The sequence below is a fragment of the Dipteris shenzhenensis genome, chromosome 14 (genome assembly GCF_047967505.1).
Source record: "Dipteris shenzhenensis isolate YYH24624 ecotype China chromosome 14, Dip_SZ_1.0, whole genome shotgun sequence".
Lineage (NCBI taxonomy): Eukaryota > Viridiplantae > Streptophyta > Polypodiopsida > Gleicheniales > Dipteridaceae > Dipteris > Dipteris shenzhenensis.
The window spans coordinates 28,487,278-28,498,050 of record NC_141609.1 but is presented as its reverse complement, the minus strand read 5'-3'; positions in this window follow the sequence as shown (position 1 = coordinate 28,498,050).

The window sequence follows — 10,773 nt, the reverse complement described above, 5'->3', positions numbered from 1 at the left end:
CTTTTCTTCTTTCTTTTCCTTGGGCAATCTCTGGCAAAGTGTCCAAGGATCCTGCAAATCCTACATTGATCCTGTCTCCTTGCAATCTCAACTCTCTGCCTGAAGAAGGAGCCATCTGGATGCTGAAGCATAATGTGGTCATCCAAGATGTTAGGGCCAGAGACAATGACCCTGACACATGGCACCCCATCCGACCTGACTGCCTCTGCTGCTGAGGAACGCATCCTAAGAAGAGGGGGGATCTCGGTAACCATCCCAAAGGCGGCTCCGATGGAATGCAAAAGTTGATGATACACCTGAGAAAGGTCTGGAAATCTGATGAAGAGTGACGTCGTCCGGCTATCCTCCTCGATAGGATCAAACCCCAATGAAAAAGGGGTTTAAAAAATCCTTCTAGAGCTCAGTGCTAACGGACTAGCATGAAGCACTGTACCTGCTACCTCCAAGGAGTAAAAAACAACCTTGAAGAATCCTCGCCCAAGCAGACGAACATATGTGAGGTGCGCTGAGAGGTCTCCAGGTAGAGCAGAGAGCATCCAGCAATCCTTGGCCTATAATCTGGAAGGGTGGGACCCATGGATGCGAGCAAAGAGTGATGTTGAACTCTCTTGCTCTGCATCTTTTTTAAGCTACTGCAACTTGTCTTTTCAAAAAATCAATGTTTTCACGGCCAGTGGGAGTGGATTGGCTAAAGGCAGAGCCATCGCCAATCGAGGTGAGTGAGGCCGACTCGACCATGAAGAAGTTCCTTCCGCACTAAGCTACCCAGGAAGGAAGGAGGAGGAGGGTGGGCTGAGGAGGGGGGGCTCAGGAGGAGAAGGAGGAGGGGGCTGAGGAGAGGAGGAGGGGGAGGAGGATAAGAGGGAGGAGGGGGATGAGGAGAGGAGGAGGAAGAGGAGGAAGAGAGGGAGGATGAGGAGGAGGATGAGAGGGAGGGCTGCCGGGAACAAGGAGGCAAGGAGGGCTATCAGGAGGGAGGAGGCAGTTGGGAGGGGAAGGCAGCTAGGAGGAGGCACAACCGGGAGCAGGAGGCGAAGAGGAGGGAGGTGGAAGGGGGAGAGGAAGCAGAGAGGGGGTAGATGGAGAGGAGGGAGGAGGCAGAGAGGGGGGAGGCCGAGAGGAGGGAGGAGGCAGAGAAGGGGGAGGCTGAGAGGAGGGAGACAGGAGGGGGGAGGAGGCAGGGAGGGGGGAGGCAGAGAGGGGGAGGAGGCAGGTGAGTAGAGGGGAAGAGGAGGCCGGGAGGGGGAGGCAGGGAAGGGAGGGAAGGGAGGGTTGAGAGAGGGAGGGGCTAAGAGAGGGAGGGGAGGGTTGAGGGGGAGGAGCAATGACAATTAAATTCCAATTATTGAATTTGGTAGCTCTAAAAATGTGGACAGTAGTAGCCATCGAGCTTTCATGATGGCCGATGGGTTGCCATGTGTGACTTGATTAGATGTAACATGATAATGCGATGAGGACAATCTAATCTAGTGATGTGGAGTGGCGGCTCGAAGCTCAATTGGAATTGAATTTTGACCTCCAATGACTTAACTCTAAGCCATCGAGCTTGCATGATGGTTGACATGCACGACTTAATTGGCCTAGAATGATGGTTCAGTGAGGACCATCCATCGCAGTGCAATACATGGTCCAGGAGGACAACCACCGCAGTGGAGGAGATGAGTGACACAAGTGACTTAATTAGCTTCAGAATGATTGAGCATTTAGGATGATCTAATCCACCGCATGGTCTAGGCAAGACTGTCTCTAATGGTCTAAACTATAGAGGCCAGGCCACCAGCATGGTGAGCACTGGCTATTTAATTGGGACTCATTGTTTTCTACCCTAGTCTTCAAACTTTTCTCCACCCTCAACTTCAAGTCTGCATTCTCTTGCTCCACCTTATCTTGAAGCTCCATGGGGACCTATAAACATCAGTAATGTAAGCAAAAGTTTAAACCTGCAAACTCATACATATGCCCCATGGTAGGCTCTACTCATACATATGCTCCACTGCAGGCTCACTTCCTTACTTTGTGTTCTGCTATTTCAAGCCAATGACTTAACATCCTATGCCTCAAAATCCAGACCTATGTGGTCCCTATATTATCCTTACTTTCTTACAAATAAAGGGCAATACATTGCCGCCATCAGTGTATGTGTGATGTCATGACATACCCTATGTTTTACCTTATGAAATGGAGGTCTGCATGATTTCAAATCACTCGGAGGAGATTTTCTCGACCATTTTTTGGGGCCTCTTGCCCTTGTCACAATTGTGTGTTCAACATGATTATGGGAGATTTTTTCAAGTTCCCCCTTGAGAAAGGTTTGGAGATTCCAAACAATCATTGAATCCAATCCTTGTTCTTTTGTAGGGCCTTCGTAGGCCTCATTTCTAATTGAATGTGCTTCATGCGGATTGCTGTAATCATGATACCCATTTTGTATTAATGTAAACACTTTTCTCAAACACACCCTTTTCCCAAACATGGATGACTATATTATAATAGTCCATATGAAGCAGATTCAGGGAGAGGCCTACTAGGGCGCTACAAAAGCACAAGGATTAGATTCAATGGCAATACCCATATTTATTAATGTAAAGGCTTTTCTCAATTAAACACTTTTGTCAAACATGGAGGGTGCCAAAAATTCACATAGTTGAGAGTAGTGTGTTTATTATAGATGGACAGAGAGAGAGAGAGAGAGAGAGAGAGAGAGAGAGAGAGAGAGAGAGAGAGAGAGAGAGAGAGAGAGAGAGAGAGAGAGAGAGAGAAGCATTTGCATTCCCATCACACCAAATGGTGCATACGGGCTATCGAACTCACACCCAACTCATCCATAGCAGGGCAAGTACAAGAGAGGAAGAGAGACAGAGAGTATTTTAGACTAGTAGGAAAAGTTTGTGTTCCCATCACATCAAAGAGTGATCAAACTCATACACCCTATAATTCCTTGGCAAGTCAATGTGACCTACAGTAGTTGTCGTGGCCATCACGATGGTTGGCATGGTTGGTTTCAGCCATCACCATGGTGGATGTAACTAGTCAACCGTCTCTGGTGGTTGATGTGGCATGTTTTGACCATCGTAGTGGTTGATGTGGGCCATCGTGCTATGATCAAGTCTATTTTCATCCATCACGATGGCTAACATATGCCACTTTCTCCACCAAGAAGACCTGGAGTGCCAAGTTTTCCACATCACCAACTAGCACGATGGTTTAGATAACTATAGCCTCCATACCTAGATTGGTGGATGTGGCCATCATGGTGGTTGACTTGGGCTACTACGAGTTTATTCTAGCCATCATCCAGTGGTTGGAATGGTTGGTTTTGAGCCTATGACTTCACTAAGAATCCTCTTCATGGATTCAAAGATGTGCATGCAATGCCACACGTTCCAAATCAAGAACCAACATGATGGTTGCAGTAAATTGTTAGAGCCTCCAAGTCCATGTGGTATGATGGTCGCCCTAGTGAAATTATTGGCATGCCGCTATCACCCAATAGATCTAATGGTGCTAGGAGTCTACAATAAATTGGTGGCATATAATATTTGGTCATGGTGAAAATTATGGCCCTCCCATATGATAATGATCATGCTGCAAAAAAAAAGTGGTGGGTGAATGGGATATTTCACATCATCATGAGCTACCACTAATTTTCTAACCTCCTCACCAATGCACGTCATAGTGCAACCCAAACATAGTTTTGCAATTGGCTACACATGATCATGCTTCAACCCTTGGGGTATCCATGGCATTGCCAAACCCAAGTAACTTTTGACTATTTGGCACATATGCTCAATCTTCAACATCAAGGGAAGAACAATGTCATCAAAGCCAATATTGATAGTAATATGATACCATTGGTAAGCCATCATTAAGTTTCTAAAGTCATTTGCAATTATTTGCAAGCATATCTAGTTTATTTGAATTGGTTAATCACCTTCTCTATCGAGTGAGTAAGAAGCAACACGAGGACATTCATAGAAAAGTTTGAAAGCTCCTTACTCATGGGTCGACTAAACCAAGTAATTCACTACTATATTAGTGTTATTGCTCTCAAGCAAGAAAGATGGTTCTTAGAAAACACGTGTTGATCATAGGGAAATAAACAAGACAACCATAAAGAATCATTTCCCCATCCCACCAATACATGATATCATTAACTACCTAAAGGGTGCATCTAATTTCAATCATAAAGATTTTAAAAATGGCTATCATTAGGTACACATTGGTGTAGAAGACATTTATAAAAGTGCCAAATTTCATACTCCTTTTGGTCTATATGAGTATCTTATGGTCTTGTTTGGACTTAGCATTGTACCAACCATCTTTAATTGAATGAATAGAATGGGTTTTCCAAAAGCATAGAAATTTCATGGGGATGTTAGTTAATGACATCATTGTGCTTAGAAAATATGAGGAACATTAATCTCCTACTTGGAATTATATTTAAACATAGCATCTATCATCATTCTTATGATGACCTTGAGCTTTCTTCAAGTGGGCTTCAAGTGAGTGGCTCCATTTTTTATAAATCAACGTGAGGGAGCCTTTCAAGAAATTTGCCCACTGTGATGCATCTTGATTTTATGTTTGAGAACTCAATGAGGCCTATCTCTAATAGAGACCATGGTGGCCGTCTAAAGAGGCTTTAAATTGGTCAATTCTTGAAGAGCAATATTTTAAGCTACTATCACATAGGGCAAAGAGGCATCCTTGTGTTGGTGTTAAGGAAAATGTACAGTGCCAACATTAGCTTTCTTGTTTTGTTCAATCATTTTGTCATGCCATACGATCTGGCTAGTTTGGGTTGGCAAATTGTTCTTAGCTACATTTTTAAGCACCTCAAATTCGTGGTCTAACAAAAGAAACTATGGGAAACCATGAGTCAAAATGCCATCTTGAATTAAGATTTGGCTATGAATTTCTAGCTTCAAACATGGGAAAAGGACTTGTGATGGCAAAAGATACTTTTATTTGCAAAATTTGACTTCATATCAAAAGCCACTTTTATTTGCAAAGATGGGAAAAGGACTTGTGATGCTAGGAGCTAGCATTCGTAAAGGAGATTAAAAACCTTACATGCTGAACATGATCGGATGTACAAATGTACGATTCTTATGGGAGATTTATAAAGCTGACATGGCACAAAGTTGGGAAAAGGATTTGTGATGCCAAGAGCTTGCATTTGTAAAGGAGATTAAAAACCTTATATGTTGAACATGATCGGATGTACAAATGTACCATTCTTATGGGAGATTTATAAAGCTGACATGTCGAACATGATCAGATGTATAAATGTACTGAGGGTCTCATGCATGGCCAAAAGAATTTAGTTCAAATCTTAGTAAGCACTTAAATTAACCCTAGATAGGCTAATATATGATGGGGTATGTCCATTTTTTGCGGTATAGGGAATATATTGTATATTGGTAAATTGCTTGATTTGTAACTTATGCATTTCTAAATGCATAAGTTATAACTTGGTAAATTGCTTGATTTATAACTTATGCACTTCTAAATGGAATTTGACAAACTTGGTGTTTAAACTAATCTATATTTTTGAACCTAAATTTAAGTCAAACATTACACGATTAGCATCTTGAATGAGATCATAAAACTATTACAAATGCTACATTACATAATTGGCATCTGACGATCTCAACAACAGAAGCGGAATGGAAGAAGGTGAGAGAGAGGGAGAGCTAGAAGAGAGAGCCACATGAGTTTTGGTTGGTGTAGAACATCCTAATCTTCTATGTCATGTTACAGTGGCCTTTAACCCCCACAACCTCCCACTTAAAGGCCAATGTGCCTTTAAGGGAGAATAGCCAATGAGCATACTATCCAATGTCCATCAATACACGACAATACAAACTACTGATTAGGTAGACTCTTCGTCAGTATATCTGCAAGGTTATCATTTGTATAAACCTTGACAAGCTCTATATGCTTGTCCTCAAGTACCTCCTTGATGAAATGGTACCTGACCTCAATGTGTTTGGTCTTTGCATGAAAGACTGGATCCCATGCTAGCTAAATAGCACTGTGATGCCAAAAATTGATATTTTTTATTTGGCATTGGTATTGTTTTCTTCTATGTTTGATAAGAGTTTGAGTATCAAGTGATAGCCTAGCGGCTCTCACTTATTTATATTTTCTAAGATATTGTATGGGATTGAGAGGATGAGTGGAATGGATCATTGTAAAATACCATAGGTATGAATGATAAATACCTTGGTATGGGGTGAGAGTTATTTTTGTATGGGATATTATGAGGTTTTTAGAAAATAGGAAGAGTGAGTCATATAAAGAGGTGGGCTCATGTCCATGTGTTCCAATAATATAAGAGAGGCCACATGCCAAGCATGTGGAAGGCATGCGGAGGAGTGTGGAGTTAAGAGGAATCCTTCCAGAATTCCTATGTGGAATAAGGAGGATGTGGACATATGGAAAAGAGAGGGTCCCTATGGGCTCCATGTGTGGAGACTCTTGACTTTACTAATATTTTAAGAGTCTTGAGCATCTTTTGATGGGACACATGGCAAGAGTAGCCAAAAAGGACATGGATGGTGACATACGAGCTTATGTGACTGATGGGGAAAAGAATCTATAGGTAGCAATTGTAAATGGGTAAAGGAGGGTGACAAAATCTCTATAAAAGGAGCCCTCCTCTCCCTTGTTCATCATCTCTTCCACCATAAGGCCTCATGTTGCTGTAGCTCTAGTCTCCTCAAGCCTCTTCCATGAGCCTTCTCTCCCTCTTGTAGATATTCTCTTATGTAGACTCTTGAGTCCATCACTCTCTAGTCCATTCTCTCTATGAGTAGTCTTGGAGCTTCCGTTTCCTCTTGTATGTATGAAACCTCTTCTTCTCCCTTGTGTTTGTAGTATTTTAAGTTGCATTGGAGTGGACCCTCACTCTATTGACAATGAAGATTACTTCGTATTCCCTCTCTTGGGTCTCTCTTCTCTTTTCTTTCTTTCAAAGCTTTAAAAGTCCTTTCTATTCGGCCGCTCATTGCACACACATGGTCCATCCATTTCTCGAGCCACCAAGGGAGTTACTTACTCTCTTCTAAGCAAAATCTATGAGTGGTGGATCGTTGATGAAGGTGGAGTCTTGAGGGAGCATCTTGCTCAAGCGAAATTAGCATGGGTGGAGGGCAGTTTTTATGACAGTTTGACCCCCTGTTAGTATTTTGCTCATAACTTTCTACTCGGTAGTCCGATTTTGATGAAACTTATATCAGCTCGAAGCTCTCTTCAAGGCACATGTCCTTGAATTAGATACTACAGCAAAAAGTTATGAGTCTCTATGTTTGACAGTCTATTTTCATGATAGTTTTTACCCGCATCTAGTAAACCACCCATAACTTTCTAGTCGCTTCTTTGTTTCTTATGAAACTTATATCAGTGCGAAGCTCTCTTCAAGGCATGTTTCTATGTGATTAGATCTTGAATCAAATACTACTATAAAAAGTTATAAGTCTCTGTGTCTGACAATCTGTTTTCATGATAGTTATAACTTTCTAGCCGCTTCTTTGTTTCTTACAAAATGTATATCAGCATGAAGCCCATCTCTATGTGTGTTTGAATCTTTGGTGTCATGTCTTTGCTGATATTATGGCCTGTGTTGATCCTTTCCTTCTCCTTATGCTTGAGTACAACATCACTTGGAATGTTATCATCTTCATTAATATTTAAGGGAGGAAAGTATGGTGTAGTATCTTGGCATAAAAGCTTCCTTTTAATGTCTCTTTCTCAATGATAAATATCTTTGTCACCCAGCTCAAAAGCAGAAGGAAGTGAAGAGGTGCGTGAAGTTTATTACCCCCAGCTTCATGTCACATCTTTTTGGTGGAGATGCTGGGTACGTTTGGTATTGGATTCATCCCACCTTACTAAATAGTCTCGGGTGTACTTGATTGCATGCAATGCCTAGTATAGGCATGTGTTTCTTATGTGATAAAGAAGATGCCTGAAAGAACTCCGTTAGAAGAGATTGCAGTCCGTTTAAGAGATTGTGAAGGTGATGCTCAAGCTATTCGCACGGTCATTATGATCATATCCTATGTTTGCACTCTTGAATATGTTGGTTAATTGACCGCCGTTAGTAGGCACAGTGATAGATTGGGAATTGTTTCATGCACTAGCAGCTTGGTGTGAAGAAGAGTTGAGTCTTTGGGTAGTTTTTGACTATAATAGTGGAGTGGTGATTCTCAATGCTTTCAACTTCTTTTGCTATGAAAATGATGAAGAGTACGATATCTTGAAGCTGTTATGTGCACATCCAATTGTGAGAAGGGTGATTCTTGAATGCATGTATACACAATGTTTTCATGGTGCTAGTTGGTCACTTATTTTTGAAGATTTTGTTGAGGATCACATTGTGGAGGGTTTTCAACAAGTGGTTATGCATAATGAGTTGGTCTGGGTATACTAAGGCTCTTGTTTGGATCTTGTTTGGGATATTATTTAGATGTTGGTGTTTTCTTTTTTTGTTTCATCTTGGTGAAGATTCCAGTGTTTCGAGGGACCCAAGAGGAAGACTTGGAGTCTTATCTTCGGGATTTTGTTCGAGGATTCCGGCTTTCTAGATGATCCATGAAGGATCGGGCGGAGATTTTGCCTGATTTTCTTGAAGGTGTAGCCTTGAGTTGGCATGAGGCCTTGTCGGACTCTACCAAGGAGAACTGGGACCAAGTGGTGGCTGCAATGAAGCAGAGATTTAAGCAGAGATTTGGGACATTGGAGTTGCCAAATGCTTTGATGTTGCAGTTGGACCAGTTCTATCAAGGAGAGGGTGAGATGGTCTCTACGTTGGCAATCCGAAATGAAACTTTATGGACAAAATATGAAAGGGCAGCTTTGCGAGCTGTGGCATCTGCATCATCGGCCCCTCAAAGTCTCTCAAGGATGGAGCACTTAAAGATGATCAAATTTGTTATGGCTTTGGAGCCTCGTCTTCGCTCAAAAGTAATGAGTAAAGATCCAACAACATACATGGAGGCACTTCGCATTGCGACCAAGAAAGAAGCTTCTCTAAAGATCGAATCCTCTTTTGTGTCTTCAATAGCTTCAACTTCTAAGGTGGAGGTAATGGACACTCCTTAGGTACCAAAGTCCTCTGAGTTAGACCATAATATCTCCCAATTGATGGCAGAGTTTGCTGATTTAAAATTGCATTTGGTTAATGCATGACAACCTAGAGCACCAAAGAGTGAAGATAGGCCTCGAGATAAGAGTGGGGTCACTTGCTCTGAATGTAATGAAAAAGGTCACTATTGCCCCGAGTGTCCTAGATTGAGAAAGAAAGAAGAAAAACAAGTATCCTTGTTAGAAGCTTCTTCAGGGGATGAGGAAAGAGAGGTAATGATGGCTAAATGGGGGCGTGATAAAGCAAAAGAAGAAGAATATTATTGGCCACTGCCTGGTTCATTTGCTCTTGTTGGTGTAGGTCTAGAGGTTGTATCGCTCAAATCATGAGACCTATCAGGAACTTCCTATGGAGCGGTTTAGATGGCACCTCAGATGTTGAGTAGGGGTGGCTTGGGATACCCTCATTCTCCCCACAGGAGAAGGAGGTCTCAATATTATTGACCCGAACTTGCAGTGTATGGCCTTGCTCTGCAAGTTCGTAGTACATGGATTAATGCTTGGACAGGAGCCCTGGAAAGATTTCTTCTCACGCAGCATTCAATCTTGTACTCCATCTCATGGGGGAGATTGGATGGACATCATCAGATGGATCTTTACTTCAGCCCATCTCAAATCTCCCCCTTCCCCTCTCATGGCTACTATTCTGAAAGCTTGGGGCAGCTTTAGGAGCACTCTTCATAGAGTTCCACCCACCTCTCGTGAAGAAATTCACAGGTAGCTAGTCAATGTGGAATGACTCGATATTAGAAGAGAAGGGCAAGCCACTTGGAGTGTCACACTATATGTAGTGGTCTAGATGGGAGAGGGGACCTGCTTCTCCAGTAGGCGCTTGGCAAGCCTTTACAAGACTTTGGAGTGGGGCAAGGACTCATAGTAGTATCTTGACCCCGATCCTCTTCTCCTTGCACTAGGGTCTTGGAGACTCTGGTTATATGGTGGTTCCCCTATTAGGTTCCTCCCCTATTAGGTTCCTGCAGTGGGACTCGGGGGAGTGGGAATGGATTGATGAGGAGCACCGAGAGAAGAGCATCCCCTTCTTTCATTATATAGTCAGAAATGCCTGAAGATTTCAACTCATCAGTAGAGGTTGGAGGCCCTCCAAACCCCCTCATTGGGATCGTTTTCAGATTTCTGTAGTTTGCGAAAAAATTTTTGGCATAGGCTCGAAATCTCTCAGGAAGAGAAAGATCACTCTTTTCTTTTGGCTTTCTATTCATGGAGGGATTGCAGTGAACTTGTGGAGATCTAGGTTCGAGGCTGACCCTACTTGTCCTCGTTGCCACGTAGGAGTTGAGTCAGTACAACATTGCCTTTGGAAGTGCAGATGGACGAGGACGATCTCGAAAGGTGTTGGTAGGATTTTCAACATCGTACATATAGCACATTTCTATATGACCCGGGGTTCAATAGCATGGTTATCTCTTACTAGCCCTCACGTATTCTTTGAGGGACATGGTCCAGATCCAGCTTTCATTGTACGGTGACACTCAGTGGAGTCTTGTTCCCTCCAGGATGTTCCCTTCACTCCTTTCAGAGCTGCTCATGCCTCAGTAGACACATCATGGGAGATTTTGGCTAGCATTGCAGCTTGGCATATTGGGAGAGCTAGGTGTACAGAGG